The sequence below is a fragment of the Bos mutus genome, chromosome X (assembly GCF_027580195.1).
Source record: "Bos mutus isolate GX-2022 chromosome X, NWIPB_WYAK_1.1, whole genome shotgun sequence".
NCBI classification, from domain to species: Eukaryota; Metazoa; Chordata; class Mammalia; order Artiodactyla; family Bovidae; genus Bos; species Bos mutus.
The window spans coordinates 76,723,311-76,740,381 of NC_091646.1; the positions used below are offsets into that span (position 1 = coordinate 76,723,311).

The 17,071-nt window shown below is 39.2% G+C and overlaps 1 protein-coding gene across 3 annotated transcripts in view; it reads right to left on the reverse strand.

Moving 5' to 3' along the window:
- The window catches only part of LOC102268082 (melanoma-associated antigen D1), a 79,683-nt gene that overhangs the window by 39,491 nt on the left and 23,121 nt on the right, over positions 1-17,071 (reverse strand). Inside the window, exons 1-2 of one of the 3 annotated variants that reach the window (XM_070365752.1) lie at positions 8,104-8,185; positions 6,757-6,844 (exon numbers count right to left, since the gene is read on the reverse strand). The exons of 1 other annotated variant lie outside the window; for it this stretch is intronic. The gene's annotated coding sequence lies outside the window, so the exon portion shown is untranslated. Of the gene's footprint in view, positions 1-6,756; positions 6,845-8,103; positions 8,186-17,071 lie in introns of those variants that run through there. One more of the 3 variants, XM_070365751.1, reaches the window with a different exon arrangement.

A 17,071-nucleotide genomic window follows, 5' to 3' on the forward strand; every position in this document is an offset into this window, starting at 1 on the left:
TTCTTTGACTGAAATCCCCAAATGTCTTCCCACTGTTCTTAGTATAGCATTCAAGGCTCTCCATGATCCAGCCGCTATCTCCTGCTTATTAAATACCCTCTCACTCTCTATGTTCCAAGTTTACTAATGATCTTGAACATATCATAAACATACTGTAAACATTGAATTATTTCATATAATGTGTCTTTGCTCATACCACCACTGCTTGAAATGACTCTTTCTTTCTCAGATCCAACAGTTAAAACTGACAACACACCTTTCAAGATGTATGCATTAATTTTTTTCTGGAACCCTCTCTCACCCAGCAGAATTAACTATTTCTTTCTTTTTGTCTCTAATGTATTCTATATAGACTTTTTATCAAGCATCTGTGATATGTTGCTGTGTAGATTTGTTTACATGTCTCTTTTTACTAACATCAGTTTCTCTATGACCAGGAACATATCTTTTGCTTATCTCTATCAAACTATATATCAGAGTACCTGGTATAGAGAAGAAACTTAAAATATTTCTTTAAAAAATCATCATCAGGATGTAGTATATGAGGCCAGCCTGATGCCAGTCTCCGATCTCTGGCAAATATCAGTAATCTGCCAAACAGTTGCCCCCTTGCACCTCAGAATCACTGTCAAGACAGCATAGTATGAAAACCTATTTCAATCGGTTGGAATAGGCACAAAACACTTATTTATCTTGGAATGTAGGCTGTCACAATGGAGCGCCTAAGTAATAAGAAGAGTTGATCTAAGAGAACTAGCATGGGAGAAGTAACATAACTAATGGCAGAGTATCTCCTAAACACTCTTTCAACAGTATGTTGTACCAAAAATCGGCACTGGGAGGTAAATTCTGTCCATGTGCATACAGACTGCCCACTGAAGAAACATCTTATCATCAGAAGAAACAAAACCCCATATATTGGTATTCTGATTTATACTTCAATTTTGTCTCAACTGATTCAGAAAATATTCCTAAGGATCAGAAATCTGGTAACAAAGTGCTGTACCTGAGCTAACAGGCGTATCACACCTGGAGAAACCATGAATCGACATATCTTCATTCCTTCTGCATCCAGGACCCCTGGGAAAAGTACTGCTGCTGCTAAGTCGCTTCAGTCGTGTCCGACTCTGTGCGACCCCACAGATAGCAGCCCACCAGGCTCCCCCGTCCCTGGGATTCCCCAGGAAAGAACACTGGAGTGGGTTGCCATTTCCTTCTCCAATGCATGAAAGTGAAAAGTGAAAGTGAAGTCGCTCAGTCGTGCCCAACTCTTAGCGACCCCACGGACTGCAGCCCACCAGGCTCCTCCATCCATGGGATTTTCCAGGCAAGAGTACTGGAGTGGGGTGCCATTACCTTCTCTGGGGAAAAGTACAGAAAAGGATAAAAGCTCTTTCCTTAAATGGAACAATTTATTGGAGCACTGTTTCCAAATCTTAAGACCATAACACATATATAAACGTGACATGTACAGACACGAGGCTATACTCGACAAGACTTTTCATGGCCAGAAGTAACTGGCCTGGAACCTCCAGGCAAACTGGGCTACCTGTGCAGTGTATTAGTTTCCTATCATCAGTACTAATTACCACAAACTTAGTGACTTAAAGCAGCATTACGTCTATTCTTTTATAATTCTAGAAGTCAAAAGTCTAAAATGGGTTCACAAGGTTGCATTCCTTCTGGAAGTTCTAGGGGAGAATCCATTTTCTTGCTTTTTCCAGCTTCCAGAGAGTCTACATTTCTTAGTTCATGACTCTTTTACTCATTATCAAAGCCAGCAACTTAGCATCTTCTTTCCTCCCTGCAGCCCATGGGGTCGCAGAGTCAGACATGACTTAGCGACTGAAAAACAACAACAAAACTGTCTTTGCCAATTTCAGAGTCTACACCATAAGAAGTGGTTATGAAGAACATTTGAGAAGAGAATCAAGCTATTAATGAAATCTTTCAAAATTGGAGGTGATCCCTATTCAAAGGGAGTTATAGGATAAACTCTTTATAACCTTTACTCCATTTTTTGGAGACCGATGTGCAATTTCTGGGAGTATTTACCAGATCCCACAACTGACTGAATGCTACAAAAACTCACTGCACTGAAGAATGAATTGTGATTTCTGGAATGAATCCCTAAATGATAAATAAAGGCTAACACATCTCTGAAGATTTACACATTGCCATTATAAACTCAGAAGAATTAAACTCTCTGGGATTCAAATCCTAGCTCTTCCAGTGATAGCTCTGTGACATTGGGGAAATTCTTTCATCTCTTTTTCTCAGTTTCTTCATGTGCAAAAAAAGAATGAGAGTTCCTATATTATGACTGTTGTAAGAATTAAATGATTAAACTATGTAAAGTTCTTATAGTGCTTAGCACATGGCTGTTATTGTTCAGTTGCTAAGTCATATCCAACTCTTTATGACCTCATGGACAGCAGCAAGCCAGGATTTCCTGTACTTCACCATCTCCCAGAGTTTCTCAAACTCATGTCCATTGAGTTGGTGATACCATCCAACCATCTAATCCTCTGTTGCCCCCTTCTCCTCTGCCCTCAATCTTTCCCAGCATCAGGGTCTTTTCCAAAGAGTTGGCTCTTCGCATAAAGTGGCCAAAGTACTGGAGCTTCAGCTTCAGCATCAGTCCTTCCAATGACTATTCAGGGTTGATTTCCTTTAGGATTGACTGGTTTGATCTCCCTGAGGTCCAAGGGATTCTCAAGAGTCTTTTCCAGCACCACAATTCAAAATTATCAATTCTTTGGCACTCCGTCTTCTTTACATGGTCCAACTCTCACACATGGTAGGTGCATAATTATATGCAATAACTGGAAAGCATTTTAATTAACTTTTATTATAAACCTTCTTTTCATTTCTACCAAAATTTGATTTTTCTCACAAAGACCTTTCCATAGCATTACACTAATACGATTCCTGTATTGTCTAATGCTGAGTAAAATTACACTTCAAACTGAAGGCCTTTCTACATTTACTGCACTATGAACTCACTGATATCAAATAAGGCTAAATCCTGCTGAAAGCATACTTATAATTTTTATTTACACAGAGGGTCTTGCCTTTATGAATCATTTAATGATAGATAAGACAGCCTCTAATTTAAGGCTTCTTCATTCTAGTAGTTTCTTTTCACCATGAATTTGCCGATGATAAAGAAGGATCTCTTTCCATCTCCACTATGAATTTTCTGATGTTTTACAGGGCTGATATCAGCAAAATCTCTTTTCCACATTCATTACACGCATAAGGTTTCTTTGCACCATGAATTCTTCCATACTTAGTAAGGTCTGAACTGGATCTGAAAAGCTTTCCACACAGGCATTACAAGCATGGAGGATTTTTTTTCCCATCAAATATTCTCTTCTCTCTCTCATGTTTCAAAAGAAAATCTCTGAGCTTTTCTTAAAGTCTTTTCCAGTTAATACATTCACAGGGTTTCTCTTCACTATGCTTCTTCATATACTGGAAAAAGCTTGATTATTCACTGCAATTTCTTTCACATTGGGAATGTTTCCCTACCCTATGAAATTTCTGGTGTTGAAGGAGAATTGAGCTCTGCCTGAAGGCCTTCCCACATTTTTACAGTCACATGAATGAATAAGTTCTCAGGAGTGAATCCTCAGATGTCAAATAAAACCAACCTCAATGACTAAAAATTACTTTATATTCATTACCTTCATAAGATTTCTCTCTACTAGAGTATTCTGAGGCATCAAGCATGAACACTAACAACAACATCAAAAAGCTTTCAGACACTAAATACACATAGAATTTCTGTGCATCAAAAATCTCCCAGTGTCATACATTCTAAAAATTTTTCAGAGTGATAGTCCTAGGAACTGTAACTCTATGCTATTTCTTCTAGAGGTTTTCCTCATATAGCAGACATCTAGCTCAGCCTATTCTCAGCCATCGCACTCTCAGCCTTTCTCTTCAGTAGGATTATTTTTATAAGTGGCAGGCAGTGTTGTGCCTGCAACAGACCTCCCTGGAAAAGGGAACATGTTAGATTCATTCCTGCCAAGCTTTCTTGAAGCCTATGTCATCACATGTTAGTCTTCTCCACAAAAGAGACTCTGACCAATTGGTCTTAGATTCTGGATTCATAATATTCTCTGAAATTTGGCTTTTTCTGAAATTTCCCTCTATCGAGTAGATCGTACTTAATTATAAATGATAGATCCTCAAACATAAATGGGTATAAAATATGTGTAAACCATTCACAAAAAGGAAATACAAACAGATAATAAACACATGAAATACGTCACCTTATTAGTCATCAATAACTGAAACAAATTGAAACAACCATGTGAGGTTAACTGTTCCTTTTTCATTCTCACCAAGCAATTTATATGAGTGCATGTTTGATTGTGGTCTTTGCTGTTATGAATGTAAACTGGTACCAGTTTCTAGAAAACAACTTCCCAATGTGTAATTATCAGTCAGAAAAATAGTTGTACCTTTTGAGCCACTCTTTAGAAAATCTATCCAACAGAATGGTCAGATTGCAAATAAAAATTCACGTACAAAATGACTCAAGGAAGCATTAATATTAGTGAAAAAATGGAAACACAAAATATCCAAAAACATGGAAACTGCAGTATACTCAAAAAATTGCAGTATACTCTTCTGATGGGATATTATGCAGACATCAAAAATGTTGCCAAAAGTTGTTATTGACAAGGGAGATTCTCATGAGATAATTTTTAAAGAAAGCAGGTTTTAGAGGAGAAAGTATGAGCTGATTGCATCCCTTCAAAATTCTTATGTTGAAGTCCTAACCTCCAATACCTCAGAATGTGACTATCTGGATACAGGACCTTTAAAGAGGTAATTTAGTTAAAATGAGGTCATTAGGGTAGGCCTTTATCCAATATGGCTGGTGTCCTTACAGGAAAAAGTTAGAACACTGAGACACACAGCAGAAAGAACATGTAAAGACATGACACAGAAGAAAAGATAGCTATCTACAAGCCAAGGAGAGAGGACCGAGAAGAAACCAACCCTATCAACACCCTGTATTTTGTTATGGCAGTACTGGCAATGGCAAACTAATATAGCAGAATACAAAACTGTATATACTGAAAGAAAATATATCAATTAGTTAATAGGATTTATAGCTGGGTAATGAAATGAACAAGTTTATTTCCTTCCCTATAAAGTTTTAATACAAAATATGTTTTAAAAAAGGTAAAGATATCCATAAGCAAACAATTTTAAAAGAACTGACAGAAAAAAATCATATAACTTTTACTTGATGAAGCTGCCAAAATGAGGTAGAAAGAAAATTGGTCAGAAAAGTAAGACCCAGGAACTTCTTGGCTTTGTCTCATTTTTAGGTGGCTGCTCAACTCAGGAAGGCTTAGAGAAGCAAAGTAATGTCAGGATGACTGGTTTGTTTGGAAGGTAGTGGCAGAGACAGTGAAGGAAATTCAACTGAGTAGAGAAATCAGAAGATGACCTGAACAAAGGAGGTGCTAAGAGTGAAAAGCAAGGATTTGGAAGAAGGAAGACAGCAAGACATTCATTTTCAGGGTACTGAAAAAGGGGAAGCAATAGAGAAGTAAGAAGTAACTGGGCATGCTAACAAAAAGGCAGCCACAAAGAAAACAGGAAAAAATCCTCCTTTGCCTGGTCTTGTGGCCCCCACCAGATGGAGAGTTTGAGAGGGGCATAGGGGTTCAGAATGTCACCCCAAAATATGCCATGTTCGCATATTGATTATTTTGAATTAAAGGTACTTGAGAAACAGCTAGTACAAGGATACTCTGGACCTCCTTTGTCTCCCTGAAAGCAGGAGAAAAGTTTCTCAAGGGAAAGATATCTTCCGTGTGGTAGAAGGCATCCTTATCACCAGAGACAGGTAATTTAGAGCCCAAGACGGCCGGACAGAAACCTTATTAATTCTTTACTATTTACTACTTCTAGCCCCAAACCCTCTATGCCTTGTTGATACTTCATAAATTTATTGGGTTTTGTCTAAAAGGTATATAACAGCTCTGCTCTGGTCACTTGAGTTTCACATTTTTGTAGGACTACTGTACATACAAAATTAAATTAGCTTTTCTGATTTGAGAGAATACCATTGAAACACGTACATCACCATATGTAAACTACATAACCAGTGCAAACTCGGTGCATGAAGCAGGTCACTCAAAGCTGGTGCTCTGGGACAACCCAAAGGGATAGGGTTGTGGAAAAGGTAGGAGGGGGATTCAGGATGGGGGAACACATGTGCGCCCATGGCTGATTCATGTTGTTATATGGCAAAAACATCACAATATGTGAAGTAATCATCTTCCAATTAAAATTAATTTAAAAATTAAATTAGTTTTTCTCCTGTTAATCTGTCATATGTCAATTATTAGACCAGCCAAAGAACCTAGAAACGAAGAAGGAAAAAATTTCCCGCCCCTACAATTGCAACAATAAGGATAACAAAAGCACAAGCACTTCACTGAAAGGCTGTACTTCACATGGAAAACCTTGAGAGATAGATATTATTTCAAATACATAGATGAAGAAACTGATGGTCAGAGAGGGGAACTGACCAGTATTTTAGAATTAGTAAGTAGGGGAACTGACAGCCAATTCAAGTATGCCTGGCTCTTAACCTGTGTTTTCCCACCATGCAAAGGGGCCTGTGGGCACCAACCAAAATTCCAAAACTACCTTAACACTATCTAATAAAGGTATAAGTTCACAAGCCTCTGCCTGCCTCAGTTTCCTTTCTGTGCTCACCTAAGAAGATTTCTTTCTGGGTTTCTTTGTCCTCAGCTCTTTCCAAGTTCAGCTGGGAATTTATTTTGGTCTTTTGATGTGGAAAATCCTGCAGTTGAAAAGGAAACAAAACTTTGTGGTTAGAATTGGGGTACTTCATGTCCCTAAATTCAGTTCTGAAAGGTATAGGGAGGGCGGTGGAAGGGCGTTTTTTACTCAGGAGGTTTCAGAACCAGGCAAAGGTCTTATGAAAGAGGCATAGAAATGTTTGTGTTTCCAAGGGCCAGGGAGAGGGTACTGACCTTGATCAATGAAAACTCGATAAAAAAAAAAAAAAAGTCATTTACTCTTCATGGATTTGTTCCATAATCCACAAACAAAAAACTCTGGAATCCAAAGGTTAGAGTGCACTGAACTGGTTAAGCACATAGCCTTCAGGGTTAAACAGAGCAAGGCTAAAATCCCAATGTTGTTTCTTCCTTGCTATTGGACCTTGGGCAAGTATCTTTGCTTTTTTGAGCACTGGATGTGTGGAAACAATGTTGCCTGCCATTCCAGTAAACAACAGATGTTATCCACCGTCAAGTCAACAGGCACCGGAGACGCCACCCCCCGCCCCCGCGCCCGACCCCCCCACCCCCTGCCTCCCTCCACGTGGTTCATTCTGAAGGGAATAGAGAAAAACAGGAAGCAATCTATGCTGGGGACACTTGCTCTAGATAGTCATAAAATCCATATGTAAGAAATAAATTGATCCCAGACTCCTGCATCTTCCCAAACATAAACACTAAAATCATTAACTAGAGATGTATATCTTTGTGATTAACAATAATATTTTGAGGTTTGAGTACATTTTTTTCCCAGAAAAAAAAAAAAAAAAAAAACAACCTCCTATATATCCTGTTTCCTCCCTCAGTAAGGTTCCCGAATCAAACTTAACTCCCAACTTTTAGGTTGTACATTTTAATTCAGCCAACAGATCTTTCCTTTCTAAAATGAAGAAAATAAAACCCTAAAGGTAATGAAACATCCTGAGCCTAAATCTTATCTCAAAAATAAAAAAAAGGCAGGAAAGAGTTCGAGGAAAATTTTCTAGTTCTGGTAATTGCCCCCCAGCTTGTTTGGACAAACTCTCATAATAAAACAACTGAAAAAAATCTTGGTAAAAAAGAAGTAACAACTACCTGAAAACAACAAAAACGGCAATAAAAATATGGCAACAAAGCAACACCATGAGAAAAGGGGAACCTAGAAAAGTAAATATAAGCAGAGGCAATTTCTGCCCTGAGGGCAATCCCCACAAATTTAACTTCCATTTCAGTTGTCTTGAAAGGCAAAGGAAACAGATTAAAGCCCAGAACTACTTACAGTAGGAAAACTATCAGGAGACCCTCCCTACAACCAGCTGGATAGATGGGAAGGAGGTCATTTTGCAGCTCAACTACAGGACTTGCCCTGGGATCCTTGAACCTTGAATTAGACAAAGAAGCAAATCAGCAGGATAACAGAAAAGATTTCAAACACTGGGATTAGCAAACCCAAGCCATAAATAAGTATTTTTCACAGATAAATAACAAACTTAGATATTTCCAAGCAACAGGAAATTATAACTAGTATATAATAATTAAACCTAATCAAACTAAAAAAAAATACAATATCCTAAATGAAAAGTTCAAGGAATAGCTTCAGTAGGGAGACTAGGAAAATAATTTGTGAAAATTTAAGACAAGTCAGAGGAAATTAAAAAGAGTCAAAAGGTGGAAAGTACAGAAGAATGTAAGTATAGGTGTGTGCACACTAAATCGCTTCACTCATGTCCGATTCTGTGCAACCCTATGGACTGTGGCCTGCCAGGCTCCTTTGTCCATGTAATTTTCCAGCAAGAATACTGGAGTAGGTTGCTATTTCCCCCTCCAGGCAATCTTCCTGACCCAGGGATTGAACCTGGGTTTCTTACAACTCCTGCATTGGTAGGTGGGTTCTTTACCACTAGCGCCACCTGGAAAGCCCCAGAAGACTGTAAGAGATTCAAATTGCTCTTACTCACCAAGCAGGTATAAGAACTTTGTAAAAGTGATCACACTAAATCTTAACTACTTTATGAGACACAAAATACAGAATTTCACTGATAATAAATAAAATCCTTTTCATATCTTTTTCCATTTCTAAAAGAAAAAAATTGGGCTCCAAACCTGCTTTTTCTTTAAAAATATTCTAGTAAAAGTCCATAACCTAATTTTACAAATGCAAATGTTCACAATCAACAAAAGGAAAATCAAAAAGAGATGTGGGCTCTGGACTCACTCCCCTACAGCCTTGGAGGGGTGGAAATCATTTTGCTTCACAATCATTTCAAATATTCTAAATTTGAAAGATGTTAAATTGAGAATTTTAATAAGATGTCAATCTTGTGCTCTTTTACAATATGGAGACTTAAGAATATTCATTACTTCTACCAACTAATTCTATTCTCTGTTAATACAAATCTTTCCTTAAAAGTATTATTTAAAGAAAGGGATAAGACTTCTACAACTTTAGAAATTGATGTTTTGTTCTATGAAAATAACCCACAAAAGAAACGTGTAATTCTTACTTGATAATTCATTAACCTGGTATGGTAGACAAAATAATGGCCTTCCCAAGATGTCCACATCCTGATCCTGTGAATTTGTCACCTTACATAGCAAATGGAACTCTGCATTTGAGATTAAGGATTTTGAGATGAAGAGATTATCCTGAATTATCCTGGTGGACTCGATGTAATTACAAGAGTCTTTATAAGAAGCAAGCAGGAGGATCAGTCAGAGAAGGAGCTATGAACATGAAAGTAGAAGGTCAGAATCAGAGAGATGAAGATGATATACGGGTAGATCTAAAGATGGAGAAAAAGACCATGAACCAAGGGAATGCTGGAAGCCTCTAAGAAGCTGCAAAAAGCAAGGAAACAGATTTCCCCTTAGAACCTCAGGCGGGAGCTCAACTCTGATAATACACTGATTTTAGGACTGCTGACCTCCAGAACTGCAAGACAGTAAATTTGTGTTTATTATCTATGCCACAATTTTTACAGCAGCAATAGGAAACTAATACATCTGGTGATAAAGTTGAAATTGCCATCTCTCTATTTAAAAACAGATTAATACTTTTAAGATCATTCTGACAAATTGGGTAGGGATCATTGGCACTTTCTTCTCTACCCATAGGCATGGGTAAACATAAACCCATGATTCCACTGGACTCACTATGTAAAAAATACTTTGAGAGGATGTATTTATAATGATTTCTATTTCACCAGTGAGAAAAATGAAACATCTAAGGTCAGTGCACAAAGAGCCAGGATTCAAATCCCTATCTACTGGCTACAAAGTCCAATATTTTTTCACTACATCTTGCTGCCTCTCAAACTACTTGGGATGTGATGAAGAGAGGGTAGAACATCTAAATCTATTCCTCAGACAAACCACAGCTGCACAAAAAACTCCATGTTTGTGAGATACTCTTGCTGTAATTCCATGCTTATAATGAGCAACATGATGTTTTCTTAGTTTGACTTTCCAAGTACCCCAAATGACATGCCCTAGAAAGAGGACCTGAGTGTTCTGGGCTATCAGAAAGAAAATATTAGTGTAAGACATATGTGCTTTTCTCTCTGTATATATCTTAGTCTCAGTAAATTAATTTGTGTTTGTTTATCACCAAGTTTCATTTTAGCATTTCACAAATGCTAAAGACCAAATCCTGGACGTGCAAGCATGCTAAGTCGCTTCAGTCGTGTCTGACTCCACAACTCCATGAACTGTAGCCTGCCAGGCTCCTCAGTTCATGGGATTCTCCAGGCAAGAATACTAGAGTGGGTTGCTATGCCCTTCCCTCCAGGGGATCTTCCTGACCCAAGGATCTTAGAGCTCCTGCATTGCAGGGTTCTTTATCACTAGCACCACCCAGATAGTAGTCACTTAACTGAAATACTACCATCTGGTGGCTCAGTGGTAAAGAATTTACCTGCAATGGGGGAGATGTGGTTTGATCCCTGGGTTGAAAAGATACCCTGGAGAAGGAAATGGCAACTCACTCCAGTATTCTTGCCTGGGAAATCCCACGGTCAGAAGAGCCTGACAGGCTACAGTCCATGGGGTCAGAGAGTCAGACACGACTTATCGACTAAACAACAACAGGGTTTTTTATTAAGTACTGGTAAAATTTCCAAATAAAGGTAATTTCCTTTCTTTGATGAATTTTACAGTATTTACACATCAAACACAGCTCGTTAGAGCAGGAGGCCTCAAGAGATGCTCAAGTGAAACTGTTTCACAAAAGAATTCTACTTTACTTTATCTACAGTGACATCAACTTACAGAGGTATAAGGACTGAATGGGAAAAACAATTGCAGTTATTCACAAATTACATGAACAAACCAAAAGCATTTTCCAATGATTCACTGAACTGTATAATTCATGTATAAAACACACTTCTAAGTATGTTTTACATAAATATTATGTAAAAACTCATAAAATTTGCAAATGAACAATTGGGCCTGGACAAAGGTTAGTAAGGTTAATGGATCTAAAAACCATACACCAGAAACAAGCATTCCTATACTCTAGTCACAACAAATTACAAAATATAATTTAAAAATATTAACTAGAGCAACAAAAACTACCAGTACAAAGAAACAAAACAGGTATGAGACCCTTGCAGAGAAAATTATAAAACTTTTTTCAAAGACATTAAAAATACCTAGATAAAAGGAGAGATAAACTATATTCTTGTTGTAAAGATGCCATTTCTGTATCTATAACTAAAATGTAGTTCTAATCAAAATTTCAGTTTCTTAGAGACCGTATTAACCTTATCTCAAAATTCATATGAAAAAGTAAACAGCAAAGACCATACTTTTGAGGGAGAGGAATAAGGAAGGGGTCTTTCCCTATCAAATATCAGATACATTATAAAACTACAGTAATTAACAGTGTAATACTAGTGTAGAAGAGACAAATAGACCAGTGGAACAGAACAGAAAATCTAAAAACAGATACATAAATATATACATACATAACAACTTGGTATATTATAGAGACAGCATTATAAATCTGTGGAGAAAAACAGACAACACAGTAAACAGTCCTGAACTACTTATTAATCATTCAGAAAAAAATGAAGACCTCTACATAGTACAATACATAAAAATGAATTCAAAGTGAGTCATAAATCTAATTCTGAAGATTACAAGAATTTTATAGGAAGATATACTAGAACAGGGAGAAGGCAATGGCAACCCACTCCAGTGTTCTTGCCTGGAGAATCCCAGGGACGGGGGAGCCTGGTGGGCTGCCGTCTATGGGGTCGCACAGAGTCGGACACGACTGAAGTGACTTAGCAGCAGCAGCATACTAGAACACCTTTATGAAATCACGATGAGAAAGAATTCCTTCAAAAAGATGCAAAAACCATGGCATATAGAGAAACTGATAATTTCATAGGGAAATGGAAGTGGCTGCTCTTCCATGAAGGCTGAGGTGATCAATCAGTTCAATTCAGTCGCTCAGTCATGTCCTCTTTGCAACCCTATGAACCACAGCACGCCAGGCCTCCCTGTCCATCACCAACTGCCAGAGTCTACCCAAACCCATGTCCATTGAGTCGGTGATGCCACCCAACCATCTCATCCTCTGTCATCCCCTTCTCCTCCTGCCCTCAATCTTTCCCAGCATCAGGGTCTTTTCAAATAAGTCAGCTCTTCATACCAAGTGGCCAAAGTACTGGAGTTTCAGCTTCAACATCAGTCCTTCCAAGGAACACCCAGGACTGATATCCTTTAGGATGGACTGGTTGGATCTCCTTTCACTCCAAGGGACTCTCAAGAGTCTTCTCCAATACCACAGTTCAAAAGCATCAATTCTTCAGTGCTCAGCTTTCTTTATAGTCCAACTCTCACATCCATACATGACCACTGAAAAAACCATAGCCTTGACTAGACGGACCTTTGTTGACAAAGTAATGTCTCTGCTTTTTAAGGTGATCAATATCATAGCATAAATTGAACCATTTATGCAACTATTTCTATCTGCCCCCCTTTTCTAGCTTGTCTAGACCAGAGTGGCCTCCAACTGTCCATTTCTTCAGGTAGTTCCCAAGCTCAAGACTAGATGACCTACATGGTCTAGATGACCACCTGCTCTCTGGTCCCAACATCCAGAGGATTCTCATCCACTGCCAGGTTAACTGCTACTTCTATGGAAAATAAGTTCTTCCCATGGGCCCTTCCAGGAGGTCTTCTCTGAACCTTGCCCCAGGATGGGTTAGAGATACCCTCCTCCATATTGCTACTGAAAGTACCACACCCTGGTCTCATCATCAGAATATTCCCTGTTGCAATGCCTGTGTCTATCTCACCCACCAGACTCAGTAGAAAATACATCTAATTCAACTACACCTGCTTATTTTGCAGCAAAGAGTCTATCTATATCACTACATTTTAACTTATTTTCTTTATTAACAGTTTCTAGCTAATTTTTCTAAGGTTTGCAATCAACTGATCTTCTCCATTGGTATCCTAGCACTTCTAACATTCTCAGACTTCGTACGTTTTCCTCTCTCATCTACTATGGCTTCCCCCTTTGTTCACTCACATTTTTTGTCTACCAGGGCCTTGGGAAAACATTTTTCTAATAACCAAGAAAACAAATAGAGGAAATGAAAAGTAGGAAGGTATGCTCATTGCCTCCTGAAGTTATCTGTTCACTATTCTCCTTCCCACCTAGAATCTCTCCTTTGTGATCTCCAGGATCCCCTCCTCCTTGAAAAATAAGCTCAAAACACCCTTCAGTGATGTATAGAACACACCCTTCACCTCCAAGCCATAAACGGAGCCTGAGCCTGCTGGATCTCCCACATCCCTGGTCGCAAAATTCCCAACTGGTAAACTACACACACTGGTATGTGAAACCTCTGCATAACATAGTACTCAAGCAACATCTGTCAGACGGACATTCTCAGGTGGCTTGCCCTGTGAAAGAGAGCAAAGCCCAATGTGTCATAAAAGATAACAGGCCCCTACACTAACTGTACTATAGGACTACACTGTAGTGTCCAACTGGTAATAAAGAGGATGTTTTCTAGAACATAGAATAACAAAAGTTATTCTACAATAATTTTTCCATGTGAGTATGTATGAAAATGCAGCCAGAGCATTAAACAGACTGACACAAACAGAAGCCAAAGGATGAAAGGACATCAAGTGGAGAAGCACAATAAATATGCCACTGCTTTCAATATCTTGAAAATTCTAATTCTCAACATACATAGAGAAAACAGAAATAATAACAGTAAAAAGTAAAGAAACAGTGAACTAAAATATGAAATAAGCACCTCCTAATTTTAAATATGCTCTCAGGATCTTCCCAACCCAGGGACTGAACCTGTGTCTCTTACATCTCTTACATTGGCAAATGGGTTCTTTACCACTAGTGGAACCTGGGAAGCCCAATTTTAAATATGCTGTAATATTAATGAAATAACTTATACATAGTCAGATCCAAGAAGTACATTAAATACTAACTTTAATTAAGGTTTAGAGCTATTATTCTATTATTAGTTTTAAAATAAAAAATCAATAATACATATGCATAATATTTCACATCTTAATATAAAACATTTTGTCAATTTTCTGAAAGTTGATAAACTCAATTTTTGACCACTGTAAGTGTATTTCCACTAAATTCAGGTAATTCAAGGTGTGCCATAAACAAACAAGCATAAAAAATGAGACTCTGGACAGGAGGACTGTACTGGAGTGGGTTGCCATTGCCTTCTCCAAAAGAATGTATAGAACCATGCAAAACTCAGTAGAACAAAGGAACTAGAGGGAAAAAACAGGAGTATTAGTAGGACTGGACCTACCCTTGGTGGGTGGGGGACTTGAAGCAGGGATCCAATCCCTACCGCAGGGCAACTGTCTGAGTCAGAGGAGAAACATTTAAGGCTGAGAGTGAAACAGCTGATCTGTGGCAACCTAAATGGAATGAGAATCAGACAGTCCTTGCTGCAGCCATACTTATGGTAAGCAGGAACGCGGGTGTCCTGGAAGTGGCAGCAGCTAGGAGCTGGAGTTTAGGGATTGTGGAGCAATCCCAGGGCAAGGGCTGCTGTTGACTGCAGCAAGATGGATCAAGGGGATGTGAGGGAGGAGATCATGGTGGGAAATGCCTGTGGAGGAAAGCCAGGCAGCCATTGAAGCAAGGCGATACTGCTGAGTCACATGTAGGGGCTAGAGTCATCACCATAGCCTCTCCCTCTCCATAGGCCAGCATCAGCAGCTGAATAATAGAGAGGCTGGCCGATCAAGTAGGACCCCACCCAGGGTGATCCTTTAAGTGACTTAAGTACTGAACTATAAAGTAGGACCCCAGTCGGGGGGGGGGGGGCCTCTATGTGCCTGATGTGCTGAACAACAAAGAAGGACCCCAGGCAAGGGATGCCTTTAAGTGCCTGAATGGGCAGAGCTACAGAGAAAGACTAGCCAAAGAGGCCTTCTGATTGCCACCTACAAGAGGCTCGAAAAAAGACTCTGATAGGGACATAATTCCTGCCATGGAGGCAGTTTGTGTCCCTGAACACTTGGCTCTGCCAGGGTCCCTGCAAGCCAAGCAGCTGTACCACCTTCATGCTCAACTCTCACTGGAGCAGAGCTGCCACTGGCAAAAAAAAAAAAAAAAAAAAAGTCTTGTGTTTATGCGCTCAGGGTCGCTTTGGTCCTGTCTGACTCTTTGCGACTCTGTAGAGTGTGGCCTGCCAGGCTTCTCTGTCAGAGAAGGAGTCCTCCAGGCAAGAATACTGGAGCATATTGGCAAACACTGGGTGCCATACCCTTCTAAAGCATGGTATTTCCTGCTGCCCTAGCCGCCAATGCCCCTGAGTACCTGGTGCTGCCAGAACCTCTGTGACCCAAGCAGCTGCACCACTTCCACACCTGGCCCTCAAAGGGGCAAACCCAAGCCCTCCAGGGCAGCCTCAGGAGCTAAACCCCAGTGGACAACCCACATATAGAGGTGGAAATAAAACCACAATTGAAACCCAGGGGCAGTATGGCTAAGGAAGAAGACCCAAAACCTTCCCACCAGCTATACAAGCTACAGATTAAATCCACACGATCAACTAAGCAGACTCTGTGTCTATGGAATATATAAAAGGCCATTGAGAGCTCCCACAAAAGAAAACGCACTGGCTGTGATAGCTGTGGACATTGGAGGCAGAACACACAGGAGTAGGACCAGATTAGAATCTGAAGAGCCCTGACGGCAGGTCCAAAGATCAGTACCCTATTGGAGGGCATCCTAGGGAGGTAAGGTGGATGGTGATTCCCAGCACGGGAAAGGACTCTGACAGTAGAGAATCAAAAAAAAAAGAAACATTTATTATTCTTATTTTTTGACTTGTTCTGTAGATTCTTTTGGATTTTTTTTTTTTCATTTTTTTTCCCCTTCCCCCTGCCACCCCCACCCTGGTCTGTTGTGGTTGTCGATTTTATTGGCACTAAGAAATCCAATGAAACTTTTGAGCTTTTTCTGTTTTCTCACTCACATTTTTTATTGTTGTCATAAACTTCTGCCTCTACATTAGGCTTTTGCAGTTGTATGGAGTTTTCCTTTTTTTCATTTTAATTTTTAAAACCTATTTTTATTTTTTCCAAATTTATTCCTTTCTTTGCTTTTCCTACTGTTCTTTTCCCCTTGTAGTTAATCTTTAATGTATATAAATCCTCTTCATCTCACTCTATTTAACTTATCTGTTCTTTCTTTCTTTCCTTTCCTCTCAACATATTTGTTAGTTTTGTTTTCATTGCTTTATTCCCCACTTGGCACCTTGCTTTATTTTTGTTTTCCAGTTTGTGCTTAAGTTAGTTTTGTTCTTAACTGGTAAATATAATTTTTTCTTTCCTTTGTTCGCCAGATCAATCTACTGTACTGTATTTTTGTTGGACTGTTTTCACTTTGCTCATGGGTGTATATGTGTATATTCCATTATTTTAATTATCACTTGCCTGATTTTGTAACTGCCATTTGTCTGGGGTTCATCTTTGGTTTCTCATTTTTGGATATTTGTTTTACTCTCCCTTAATGCCATAACAAACCACTTGTGGAATCTTTGTTCCTGACCAGAGATCAAACCCTGAGCCATTGGGAGTGGGAGCACTGACTCCAAGACCCTAGACAACCAGAGAACTAACCCTAGGGAGTATCAAATCATGAGAACTCACACAAAGGAAACCACTTGAATACAAGACCCGGCATTACCCAACCACCAGTAGCACCCTGTGCAGGACGCCTCATCCAAACA